This window comes from Taudactylus pleione, unplaced genomic scaffold (assembly GCF_031769625.1).
Source record: "Taudactylus pleione unplaced genomic scaffold, aTauple2 ptg000157l, whole genome shotgun sequence".
NCBI lineage: Eukaryota > Metazoa > Chordata > Amphibia > Anura > Myobatrachidae > Taudactylus > Taudactylus pleione.
In genome coordinates, this window is record NW_028284559.1 from 6,826,362 (window position 1) to 6,840,397 (window position 14,036).

General features: G+C 44.9%; 1 long non-coding RNA gene across 1 annotated transcript; it reads right to left on the reverse strand.

The window, feature by feature from the left end:
- Nucleotides 1-2,284: 2,284 nt before the first annotated feature.
- Nucleotides 2,285-13,896, reverse strand: LOC148521582 (uncharacterized). The gene is made up of 2 exons (XR_015878819.1): nt 13,802-13,896; nt 2,285-5,002 (listed from the first exon to the last, which is right to left on the reverse strand). It is a non-coding gene; the product is annotated as an uncharacterized LOC148521582 (long non-coding RNA).
- Nucleotides 13,897-14,036: the final 140 nt, after the last annotated feature.

Below are 14,036 nucleotides of genomic sequence, written 5' to 3' on the forward strand. Positions count from 1 at the left end.
TTATACATTAAGGGTACTGACTTATGATGCATCAAATACACTCATAAAATGGACCACTAGCCATTGAATGGAGCTGGATGCACAGAAAATGCTTATATACACTTTAATTTCTATATTGTTCAGACTAAGGGATACATTTATTAAGGTGAGAGTTTTTAGAAGTAGAGATATTGCCCATAGCAACCAATCAGACTTCACTTAACATTTAACTAGCACCTTCTAGAACATAATAGCTAGAATCTAATTGGTTGCTATGGGAAACATCTCCACTTCTAAAAAGTCTCACTTTAGTAAATTTACCCCTAAGCCAGGTACACAGTTTAATGGGAAAAAATGGCTTTTTGAATACAGAAAATACACATAAATCTGGTTGTGCCCTTAATGGCAGCAAAGTGTGTCTTGATAACATTATGAGGTTCCATTTTTGTTTGAGTTGTTGTATTGATTCTGATATTGTCAGTGATCATTATGATTTGACAGTATTGAACTATGACTATAATCACCAATGAACCTTGCAGAAGCAAGTCACAACTGTTACATTCAATTATGTTGTAAATTAATGTGGAGTACTTTGTATAAATTTACACTTCATAGGGTGCATTAGGCATACCTTTAACAGATTAGAGGGTTCTTAAATAGTAACCATAATGTGTCCTCATACATCTAGCCCCAATGCGTCACACGGCACGACTTGCCTGCCGCCAGGTCCCGTGTTACTCTTCTAGCATCGGACGTCTTTTTTCGCTGAACATGCATCTAAGTCGCAATGTGATGCGACTAGGAGGCACCAGCAGACTGTGCTGTATAATTTGATATACAACACTTGTATATCTGTGAGCACCTGAGTCTGTACATGAACCACAACGAAACTTGTGAAAGAAAGAAAAAAGCTGCGGCCGTTACATTGTTGCACTTCGTAAACAGAATCAGAGACTCAGGGCCTGATTCAGAGCCAGACACTATGACAAGAGCGCTCGCTCTGAATCAGGGCCCTCCTACCTAAAATTGGAGCGGCCTCCTGGCCGCTCGCATAGCTGTGGGTGACCACCCACAACTTATGCGAGCGGCCAAAAAGATGGTCGCGATGGTCAAGACCATCGCGACCATCGGGCTTGCGACGAGGCCCTGCGGTAGGGTCTCGCTACCGCAAGCCCAGGAGTGCTTTTGGCTCTATCAGAGCCAAAAGCACTCCCACTGACATCACTAGTGATGTCAGTGGGGCCGGCCCCAGACAGTAGGCGTTCCCATGGGAACGCCTCCGTCTGGGCAGCAACGCCCCCGGGACACGCCCCCCAAAGGGGGCGTGCTGTCGTCACCATCGACAGCACGCCCCCTTTGGTGTGAGACCCATAACGACGGCTTGGCTCCCTCCGTCGTGCACATGCGCACTAGGGCACCATCGACCCGCTTGCGAGCGGGTCTGAATCAGACCCTCAGTCGCACACAGATATACAAAATTTGCATATCAAATTAATCAGCACGTTGCATTGTGACTTGGATGCATTTTCGGCGAACAATAAATGCAAAAGACGTCCGGTGCTAGCTGAGACTCACGAGACCTAGCGTGCTAATAGGGTTTTTTTTGTTTGTGAGACTGCACCAAATATATTTAAGGACACATCTGTATGTAGCATCGTAATTATAGTAATAAACTCAGAGGTGAAGTGAGTAGATGGCAAATTAGTATGTAACTGGTTTTGTGTATTCCGCTACTGGAGTAGCAACTGGAATCATGCCCTTCTAATCATTTACACAAATTACCATAATAATCTATATATTTTTAGTGTATTTTAACACTAGATCTGCCAAAAAAATAAAAACCACAATAGTACACTTCTGCATCAAGAAGTCACATTTTGCTGGCCCATAAACCACCTGTATAAGAGAGATGTCCCCAGACACCACTTGTATAAGACAGATGTCCCAGACACCACCTGTATAAGACAGATGTCCCCATAAACCACCTGTATAAGACAGATGTCCCTAGAAACCACCTGTATAAGACAGATGTCCCCAGAAACCACCTGTATAAGACAGATGTCCCCAGACACCACCTGTATAAGACAGATGTCCCCAGACACCACCTGTATAAGACAGATGTTCCCAGAAACCACATGTGCGATTGCTGCCCCAGAAACCACCTGTATAAGAGAGTTGTCCCCAGAAACCACATGAGCGATTGATGCCAGAGCCACGTCTTTTTTCAAGTATGGAGAATAAACTCAGAAATGAATGTACACTACAGACAAACGTACAGATATAAAGCAATGAGGCACTCACAAACTGCCAACAGATGCACATTTATTGTGACAAGGGACAGACAACAAAAACAATTCCACCAAGACAATCAGCGACACAATAAAACTTAATTCTTATTACATGTATGCTGCCTAGATAGGGTGTGGATGAATTGAAGTTAGGGTCAAATTCATGCCTATGCTAAACCACCTACCACTTATCTGTACTGTTCAATGGGAAAAATGCTGTGCCTTTGTTTGACAAACAGACCACAACAAGCATAACAGTCTTGTTAGATCCAAGTGTTATTGAGGAAGTGCCTTAAAGAGCACATCTTGTATTACATTATTATAGTTAAACTGTGAATTGGCAAATTAGGGGATTGTTTAGTTTATATCGGGAGTGCTGGGCCATTCAAACACAGCCAAAGTGCGTGTTTCCCCTCTATGGCTAATGACACATGGGAGCTTTGAGCACCTGCATATTTCAATTTGGATGTTTGGGACGGGGGGTTGTGGCTTTGTTGGTGGGTGTGTCAGCAGCGTGCCAGTGTCAGGTAAAGCATTGAAAAACACAGTTCCACTAGAGGGCCATGTACCGTCTGAGATTCTGAGCAACCATAGGGTGGCCCTAATGTCTGACGGTGCCGCCAATGTCCGCCTGATGGTGCCACTTTCAACGCACTGCAGTGGATTAGAGCCACAGTCAGTGGCCACCTCAGAAGGAAGCCCATTAACTACGGCGTTAGCATAATTTTGCAGAAGCGGCTGCTTCTGAACCTTCATCCACCTCTGAATCAGGCACATAATAACTTAATAAATGCTATAAGCAGCGCAAAGATTTCAAAAGGTTAAAATATAATAGGCACCCCTGTGGTATTAGTCTTATATAGTAGATTGTGATTGATATATAGCAACATTTTCATGTACTACTTATGTCAGTAGGGCAAAATAGAGTCCATGCAAGTTATTAAAGAGGAAATAAAACCACTATTTGACATTAACACAAATCAAGGGCTGTGTATAACTGAGCTGAAAAATATACATGAAATGGCTGCAATGTTTAGCCTTTACTACGTCTACCACACTACCTTTCACTTCTCTATCAGTCTGCCATGTTAGGGGGGAGATGCTTTTCTAACAGAGATACAGAGTGAGTGACAGCTCTGTGGACTTATCTCTGCAGAACTGCACTGTATTGGCCCATTTATACACAGGGGCAGTGAGAGTCATGTCCTAAAAACCAGAGCTGCGGTCTATAGTCTGGTTAACTGTTAACAGTGTTTGTGCTTTATAATATAGTAATTTTATAATAATGTATTTCGGCAAGTGGAACTTTGGTATAAACAGAGAGCTGCCCTGATTGTTTAAAAATGTCATAATAAGTCTGCTGTAGCAAACACTGCTGGTCAGAAAGCAGGTAATCTATTGCGTTCCTGCAGCATAGTACTCCAGTGTGTTTTACTGAATATTACCGCCATTGAACATCAAAATGGGCATAATGCAAAGCAAATAACTGACTAAAGTGTTTGCACAGGCACATTTGCTTACATTATTTTTGGGACTATCAATATCAGTGTGTTTTTATATGCTTTATTAATGCATGATGAAAGCTTAGAACTATTATCTGTATGAAGCCTAAAGAAACTTAGGCTGAGTGTTCCCTTTTCCCTACAAAATAGTTATTTGTGTTTAGTTAAACTACAAGTGGCGAAATTCAATTCAGAGCAATGGCTGCCTCGTAACATCGCTAATCTTAACTCGCTACCCACAGAGGTACACACTAAAATGAGCAATGTCTGGCTACCGAATTAAGCAGTAATGTGTACAGTAGAACACTGCGGAAGCACATAGCACTGAATTGAATTCCACCCACTGTACGCTGAGCCACTACTCCTGTTTTGTGACTCAGAACACTTTGTCACTAGACCGTAGAAAACGAATCCTCTCTGCTATGCAATGTGTTTTCGCCTAGATTAGCAATGAACGGTTTACAAAGATAAGTGAGCGACAAACCAGTTGTTGGCATTGATGCGATGCGTGTTTTGTTCCTCTGTGCTAGTCTCCACTGTTGGTTGTGAATCCTCTAGTTGGTACAGCTGCACAGATGTCCTCCGTTCTGATTCTGGGTCTACTGGCGTGCTCTCGTCCTTGTTCTCATGAGCTTCATCTAGGATGCTGGCTGTATCGCTGCAGTCTGTCCCAACTAAGGTCTTCCTGCTGCTCGTTGCGACACTGAGTGGGTCCTCAAATGACATCACTAATGTACACATGACTGCCCTAAGTCCAGCAAGTTTTAGGGAGAAATAATGAACTGCTACAGAATAGGCTAAATAAAGAGCTGCAGTGGTATTGATATACTTATATTATTGATTAATAACAGTAAGCCCTAAATGAGAGAGGTATTCATAGGTCATAAAGATCTCATCATGAATAAGTGTCTACAGAGGTAGTGAGCAACCTAATAGCCCTGGTGTCAAAGATAGAGTAGTGTAAACTTGAGTAATTATTCCTGGTAATTATAAATGTACACTATAGAAATCTACATAGAATGATTTATGCTCGGAGGGTAGATTACATCCTGTTTTCCAACTATTATAGCGTTACCCTACATTGATGATTTGTGCTATTTGTTACTGGTATAGGATCTCCTCCCAGTGCTACGTCATCTGGTTAGGTTTCTTGCAGTCCCAGACAATACTGTTATCACAGAGATGTCAGAAAATCCGAAGGTTTGACCTTGGCTCAGGTGAATGTGGTTTTCACTGTGAGTAATAAGAAAACAAAAAAAATTATAGAAAACAAGGAACACCAACTGAATAACAGCAACATCTTTCAATATAACTTATAATCTTAGTAAACAACTTTGTCTTATGTTTTTGTGGCAGGAAAAGAGAGATATGTCTTACCTGTTATGTCTCTGCGACTCCATAGGGAGCACAGGAATGACTATGCTTATAGCCTGGAGAGGAGAGACTGGGCACCAAACTGTTAATGAAATTTACCCAGAAACCCAGGCTCCTCTCCTCCTTAACCCGACCCCAGCCACTGGAACCTCAGTTTATTTTGGAAGCCCATTGCAGGAGCGAGGCAGAGGAGAAGGAGAAGGAAGGCTGGCATACATACAGAACCATCCACACCATGGAAAGTACAGCCGGACCGGTCACCAAGGAAACACCCCCCGGCAGACAGGTGCATCAGGGTGGGCGCTCTGAGCCCCCTATGCAGTCGAAGAAAGAGACTTGACAGGTAAGACATAAGTCTCCTTTTCTTCTTCCTCCACTAGGGGGCACAGAGATGACAATGGGACGTCCTAAAGCTGTCCCCAATGGGCGGGAATGCTCCTCAGCTGCAGTGAGTACTGAACGCCCGAAGGCGGCGCCTGAGGACGTAAAAGTATCAAGAGCATAAAACCTGACAAAGGTATGAGCAGATGACCATGTGGCAGCCTTACAAAGCTGCCACAGCGGGCTGCCCACGAAGTCCCCACTGACCGGGTGGAATGGGCCATCACCACGGCAGGGGTAGGAAGGGTCGCCAAGGAGTAAACCTGGCGAACAGTAAAGTGAAGCCAGCGGGCCAAGGTCTGCTTAGTGGCCGGCCACCACTTATGGACATCATATAAAACAAAGAGAGTCCGACTTGCGAATCTCCCTGGTCCTCTTGACATAAAGCCGAAGAGCCCTCATCACAGCCAGCGAAGCCTCCAGCTGAGAAGAATCCGCAGTCTACAATGCAGAAACTACTATTTCCTGAAGAAAATGGAAGCGAGATACCACCTTGGGAAGGTAGCCCAAGCGAATCCTCAGTACAGCCCTGTTGGAATGGAACACAAGAAATGGGGAGTGACACGAGAAGGCGCAGTGGAAGACACAGACGGTGTAATGGTTAGCGTTACTGCCTCACAGCACTGAGGTCGTGGGTTCAATTCCCACTACGGCCCTAACTGTGCGGAGTTTGTATAATCTCCCTGTGTTTGCGTAGGTTTCCTCCGGGTACTCCGGTTTCCTCCCACACTCCAAAAATATACTGGTAGGTTAATTGGCTCCCAGCAAAAATTAACCCTCTAGTATATGTGTGTGAGCATGTGTTATGGAATATAGTGATGTGAATGGCCAAAAATTCTCTGTAAATGCGATGCGGAATATGTGTGCGCTACATAAATAACTGGTAATAAATAAATAAGACACAGAGGGGCATCTATGGAGAGGCCCAGGAGATCTAATCGCTGAGGCCAATCCGGAGCCACCAGGATCAGAGTGTCTCCCTCCATTTTGACCCTGCAGAGGACACGAGGAATCGAGATCGGAAGGGAAGACATAAACCAGAGGGAAGGTCCAAGGAACCACTAGTGCATCTACCAGGAGAGCTTTTGGATCCCTGGTGTGGGAGCAATATCTCGGAAGATGATGGTGGTGGTTAGACGCCAAGTCGATGTCTGGCAGGCCCCAGCGATGGACTAACAACTGGAAGACATCCGAATGTAGCGTCCACTTGCCTGAATGGACGTCCTGACGACATAAGAAGTCCGCTTCCCAATCCTAAATGCCCGGGGTGAAGTCTGCGGACAGTGCTGGAAGTGACTGTTCCGCCCTGCGAAGAATTCTGCTGACTTCTTGCATGGCTCCAGGACTGCAAGTGTTACCCTGGCGATTTATGTAGGCCACCGTGGTTGCGTTGTCCGACTGTATCGTCACCAGACGTCCCCGAAGGAGGTGCTGTGCTGGCACACGGTACAAAGTTCCAGGATATAGATGGAAAGCTGGCTCTCATGATGCGTCCAACGGCCCTGAAAGGTGAGCTGACAAGTTACGGCACCTCACCGCCGAAGGCTTGCATCGGTGGTGAGAAGGTTCCAGTCTTGGATACAAAAGGAGTGTCTCTTGTCCAGTTGTGATCGCTGGAGCCACCAAAGTAGGGAGAGACTTACCTCCGGGGAAAAATAAGAGTCTGAGCCTTGAGGTTCTGGTGTGAATTGATCTAACGCTTACGAATGATTCCCTGGAGGCCGGGGGTGAAACTGACCGTACTCCACTATTGTCGGATGTTGAAACCAATGACCCCAGAATCTGCATGCAAGAGTGTATGGACACTCAACTCTGACTGAGAAAGGCGTGAATTCTAGCTTGAAATCTTGTTCAGAGGGAGGAGACTCTCTGAGCTCTGGAATCCAACAGGACTCCCAGGTGGAGCTGATGGAGATAGTGTGGATTTCATCCAATTGACTATCCATCCTAGTGACTAAAGAAGCTCTACCGTCAGATGGATGTGATCTTTGAGAACTGCTGGAGATTGTGCTAATAGAAGCAAGTCGTCCAGGTACGGTAACATTTTGACACCCTTGCGGCGCAGATGCTGCCCTGACTGCCATGACATTGGTGAACACACGAGGGGCCATGGACAGTTAGTGGCTGGTTTGGATAGCAAACATGAGAAAATGCTGGTAATTGGCTCATATAGGGATATGCAAATAAGCATCCTGTATATCTATCAATGCCATAAAGTCTCCCGGTTCAATGCTAGAATGATAGACCAAAGGGACTCCATTGGAAAAGAAATTTGTTTAGGTGTTTAAAATTGAGAATGGGTCAAAAGGTAAACTACTGCTCAAAGTGGCAGACTAGCCCACGACCCAGAGAGCAAGAATCTCATATTCTACCGACTGAGCTAGCTGGGCTTAGCCATCCGGCTTCTGAACCCCAAAAAAATTGACGTTAAGACTAACCCTGACTGGGACAGAGGAACAGGAATAATGACCCCTGAGGCCAAGAGAGAGCAAAAAGATGCCTTGAGAGCTTCAGGCTTTTCTGGCTGTGTAGGAAGGCCGGTGAAAAAAAACCAGGAAGGCAGACGCTTGAGACATGATGCCTCTGACCCAGGCGTCTGTTTGTGGTCTGCTTCCACTCTGCCGAAAACAAAGTAGCCAGCCTCCCACTCCAAAGCACCTTGAGAGGAGGTCCATCCCATCATGAGACAGGCTTGTCCGCTGGCTTGGCAGCCGGATGTCTAGTGGACCAGGGTTGCTTACCTCTGGGCTTAGAATTTCTAGGGGCTGAACCCTGGCTTCTGTTGAAATGACTGACCTCTGGCTTTGCCTTGTGGACAAGAGTCAGGAATCCTAGGACTCGGTGTGGCAACTGATGGTAAGAAAGCCGATTTAAATGCTCCCATGTAGTCACAATCATGTCTAATTTCGGACTGAACAGGACGTCGCCCAAATAGGGATGGACTTCCAGGGCTATTTTTGGATTCCATGTCTGCCTTCCCAGTGCACAGCCAAAGTGCTCTTCTGGCTGCAATTGCAGAAGCCAAAATTTTAAGTTAAACTTCCTGACTCTATAGCTGCTTCAGAGAAATAAGAAGCTGCCTCTCCGACATGCGCAACCATGGAGGCCAGGACACCTCCTAGTGTGCCAGAGGTAAGTCTTTCCTCCAAAGCGCCTACCCAGAGGCTGTCAGCTTTAGCCACTCAAGTTGAAGCAATGGCTGGATGAGCCAGAGCACCTGCATTGACATAAATTTCCAGTTTCCTATCTGTAGGATCTTTCAATGATGCCGTGTTAGGGATAGGCAGGAGGGATGACCTAATAAGATGTGTAAAATGGGCATCCATTGGGGGAGGAGACCCCCACTTTGCCCTATCCACTGCTGGGAGATCTATCAGGGCGAGCCCACGCCTCCGCCAAGAGGTCTTCTAGCTGTGCTGAAGACGGAAGGTCTGCAACTGTCTTTTTTTTTTTTTTAAACAGGTGCCTTGGAACTAGGATTTTGGCAGCACTAGCTTCACCATTTAAAGATATCTCTGAATCCGAATCCGACAGATAACGGAGTGGAGCTTTCGCGTGGAGTCGACATACGTCCTTATCTAGCATTTCATAAAAGGACGTGGATATCTGAGCCAACCCCTGTACTGACCAAAGTCTGCATCTAAGATGGCTCTGCCATGGCAAGCTCTGGCACACCAACAGAGACAGGTAGCCCTGGAACTATCATGCGGTCTACAAACTGACCAGCCGTGACGCCCAAGCCGTGGCGAAATCACCTGTTGCAGAGCCCCAAAACAACTGACACACAGGCCATCGTGCTCCGGTTCCTGAGGAAAAATTACATTGAGACATTTTGCCTACTTCCCTGGTAGGCTTGTTTCTGGATATCTTGAGAGTCGCAGAAAAATCCCACACACACCAAAGCAAAAAGGGTCTTTAGGCAGTGTCAGTAATTACAAACACACAGACCACTGAATGCAGAATATGGGCTAATGAAGCTCAATAAACCAGCCACAAGGAACAGGAAGGAGCAATTTAACTAGATAGCTGCTGGGAGCAGGCTATGAGAGGAGACGAGCCCAGCTTCTCTATCCAGCACTGAGGCAGGCATTATAGTAAAACGGTCGCTCAGTGAGAGGAGGGGGATAGAGTATCTGCCTGGGGCTTGCTAGCCATGGATGGAGAGCGCGCCCCAGGGTTGGGGAATGGGCTGCAGGGAAGCGCCGTCTCCCCCGGCTGGCATAACCCCATGGAAATGGTCACCGCTGCTTTTAAGCAGACCCTACCCATGTAATATTCGCTGGTGGTCAAGTGGGAAGCGCGGTCAGACCGGGGGCCCACACTGTCAGCACCACCGAAGGTTTCCTGCATGCAGGGAGCCACCTTACCTTCTCCCCGATGAGTGCCGGCTGCGGCTTGTGGCTCCGGGAGTGAAGACCGCGGCTGAAGTCACTGACCCAGTCGCCGGTGCTGCGGCCACCGGCGCTGGGGCGGCAGTGGGGGCGTCCTATAGGACACCTTACACTGCCCACTGTAAGTTATGTAAACTATATAAAAGTAAATAAAATTAAATAAAATATGGGGGGACCACTAATATATCCCCCCCTGAAAATGGTGCCCAGCTCCTGCCTTGGCACCAAACTCAAAACTGAGGTCCCAGTGGCTGGTGGCAAGGTATAGAGAAGAGGATCCTGGGCTTGTGGGTAAATTTGATTAACTGTTTGGTGCCCAGTCTCTCTTCTCCAGGCTATACCCATTGTCATGCATGTGCCACCTAGTGGACAAAGAAGAAAATGCAGGCAATATAGATGAAAGGGGATACATCTATTATTTCCATGGAAATTAGTTTTATAGATGATGGTTGGAAAAAAATTGTTTCTAGCCCTTACAAATTCTGAGTATACATTTTCTATGTTGCAAGTCTTAAACGTAATAAAGAGAAAATTCAGGATAGGAGGTAATGTGGACAACTGCATGAGTGTCTGATGGAGGTGTTGGGCTACAGATGATAGAATATGTGGTTTAAAGGGAACTCTTGAATCATAAAGCACTTGGGCAATTTGAGTCATCATTTACCAAATAACTAGTATACTAGACAATAGGAGGTGGCAATCAGAAAAAGCAAGAAAAGCACTTGAGAGCTTTCTGATGTGAAAAAAGTAACAGCAATTCATAAACCCATTCACAGGAGTCACATAAGCCAAACGATGATCAAAAGGGCACAGAATAGAGGACATGGGTTATACAAAATGTTACAGAAGAAAACTTATCAGCAAGGACTTATATGTACAATTTACCCAGGCAAAAAATACACAATCATAACTTAATGTAGTGCATAAAGTGGGTAGGGAAGGGTGTGAATCCAGAGTAGGTAAACTGAAGCCAAGACCAGAATCCCCAAAGTCAATAAAAGAGCAAAGTAAAAAGCAGTAGCCCTTGTGAATGGCACATGGCAAAGTTAAACAAAATGATAAACAACAGGGATTAAAATTAAACTGTGACTATAGTAAAAAATCTGAAAAGCCTTCGGAATGGTTATAAATGAATCAGCAGCACCAGATTATTCCCAAGGCTGCCAGGTACCATATTTTATTGAGGAAATGATTACCTGGAAGGGGATCTGGGCGCTTCTAGTGATTTGCAAGCAAGGGCCGTATTCAATTTGGAGTGAAAAGCCGTTCTTGGCCAAACTTTTTCGCCAATGACGTCATTTTCGACAATTTCACTTATCCCCGTATTCAACTGTAGCGTCTTTTTGCCGGTGCGAAAACGCAATGCAATGTAATAGGCGAAAAAGTTTTGCCTATGAATACTCGGCGGAAATAAGTGCAGATTTACAGTTTTGGGGTGCAGAGGTGCGAAAACCACTCTGCACCCTTTGTACATCCTCCTTGACGTTAACTGCATCAAAAAAATCTTTAAAAAATACAGAGGACACCCCAAAAAAGCACTTTGAAAATGTGGGCAAAAAAGTTCAAATTGGGGGTACAAATTAAAGAACTAGCGAAGTAGCCTTTGGAGGGGTCTGCAAGTATGGGGGAGGTGTCTTGTGGATTGCAGGTGTTTGCTGAATGTGCGTTTTTTGTGCATTTTAATGCCTGACTTTAGCTATTTTTAAATATGCTTGCACCCATTTTCATCTACCCCAAATTGGATGGGACTACTTATTTTCCCCAAAAAAGTTGCTAAATGCTATTCTTCACCAATCTCCCAAAGATGCTAAATAGCACCTATTGAGACTATTCAAAGACCCCAAATACCTTTTGCAAGGCTATTCAGAGGTACCTATAGTGAACCCCCATGTCAGAGCATCTTTAGGGGGGTGTCAGGCTGATTTCTCCAAAAACGACAGGACTTTTCGCCAATTTTGCCGGATCCCGTTTTCGCCTATTTGGAATTGAATACCGGGATACGTGGGGAAACGCGCGATAAGTTTTCGACGGCAAAACCTCCGATGATGGTGAAAAGTCTGGCAACTGACTTTTCACTCCAAATTGAATACGGCCCCAAACATCTTAAAAGATGCAAATTTTACAATTTGGTAAAACCATAAAATTGATGACATATTTAGAGCTGTAAATGTGACATGTCCGAGCTCAACTGTAATTCATGGGGGAGATTTAATTCAGTGTGACTTGCCCTGTACATCATTTTACTGCAGCTAAAAAGCAGAGACCAATTCAATTATTAGAACTGCAATGAGAGTTATGCACCTCCAGTGTGAAAAGCAACTGGCATTTAACTGAATCTCTACTATGGTGGTAAAATAAATCTAAAAATAATTTGTGTGCTATGTGCAAAAGCAGGCAGCATTTTAACTACATGTACAAAAAATATATACAGTATATTGTACACCTTGTACATATATACGATACGTCCAAGTGCAAATTAACACCATTTTGCACTTGCTCCTGTACTGTAAATGCCCTCAATACGCACATTTTTCAACTAACTGTATAATTGCAGCATCTATGAATAAATAACATGGCGTTCACTGCCTGGAACCTCATTCCCACATCATCCAGTTTATAATATTACACAATGCTGGTATGGTCTACGCATTCACAATTTAATTGTTGCTAGACTCCTATAGACTTCATTATTCTATTTTAACAACTTCTAGGTAGCTCAGAAAATTGTGATTGCATCATACAGAAATATTTTAGTGTGTGGAGGGGGAGGTACACATGCAAACTAACACTATCAAAAGTATACAATCAGAATGGATAAGTTATAAATTTGTTTTTTGTAGCATAATCACATTGTTACGTGTTTTGTAACAATACACTGCAGCACACATATTCTGACAATGTAAATATTTGGTTGTGTGAGATATTTAATTTCAGTTACAGGTCATCCAATACAATTCTCAATGGATCCCGTGTATGAATTCAGTATTAGAAATTCGGGTACTTGCGTACTTTACGGACTCATTGTAGAGAGAACCCAATGAATGTTTTAAATGGTACTTGTGTACTTTACGTACACAAGTACCGAAAGTTGTCCCCACCTACAGAAGAAAGTGCTGTGCTCACCGCGCTTCGGGCTCGCTACAAGGTTATATTCCCCCTCTATGCCCACTTGGATGGTAGAGAATGACGCTGGACACTGGCTGATGACGTCAGGGTCCTCTCCATGAAGGGGATTTAGACATTACAATGATTGATAATAATAATGAGTGTAGGACACTTGGATTCTCTCTGCAATGAGTCCGTAAAGTACACAAGTACCGAAATCAGTGTATATTTGTTATTTCTCATAAGGTATGTGTTCTATATTAATTTTTATCACGTGGCTATTAGAACTTGGCTGCGGTAACAGGAACCATGGAACAATGTAATGGCACATTATCTTTAAAATCTGCCACCTCCCCCTTTGCTTATCACTCTTTCAAGATGACACAACATACTCTGTGCAAAGTTCACTCTGGATGTTCTGCCTTTTGCTGGTAACAGTCGTTTCAAATGGAATAAATATGCCAATAACATGCAGCTATCTTACCCAGAGACTGTGCCCATCCATGTCTTGCCCAGTCCCCTGCTGCCCTGCATAAGAGATGAATGCAACCTTAAGCCTGACTGGATTTCCGCTTTATTTTTGTTTTACAGATACACCGCCCTGAGCAGACTAATCCAGGGACTATGAGAAAATGGCTCCTCGATAATGACACAGACACATCCCCTATCAACATAAGAACCCATCCCCATTTAGAATGCGAACTACTACCCCTATCGTCCTCGCCCCACTCCCTGCCCCCACGTACACATGACACCATACACACACGGAGAGGTAACACACCAATTGACGCCGCCATTCTCCTCTTGTCAGTGTCTGACTGTCTGTCTGTCAGGCAGGCAGCGCAGCCCAGACCACAACACCATGACGTCACCGGCAGCAATGCCTCTTGCCCATTGGCTGACTCCTTGAGAGGCCAAGGAGGAGTAACTGGATTGAAAACGAGGCGTGCCACGCAGCCAGAGACCACGTGATACAGTCCCGTCCAATGGGGGCAGGCAGAAGCCCGGTGGGCGTA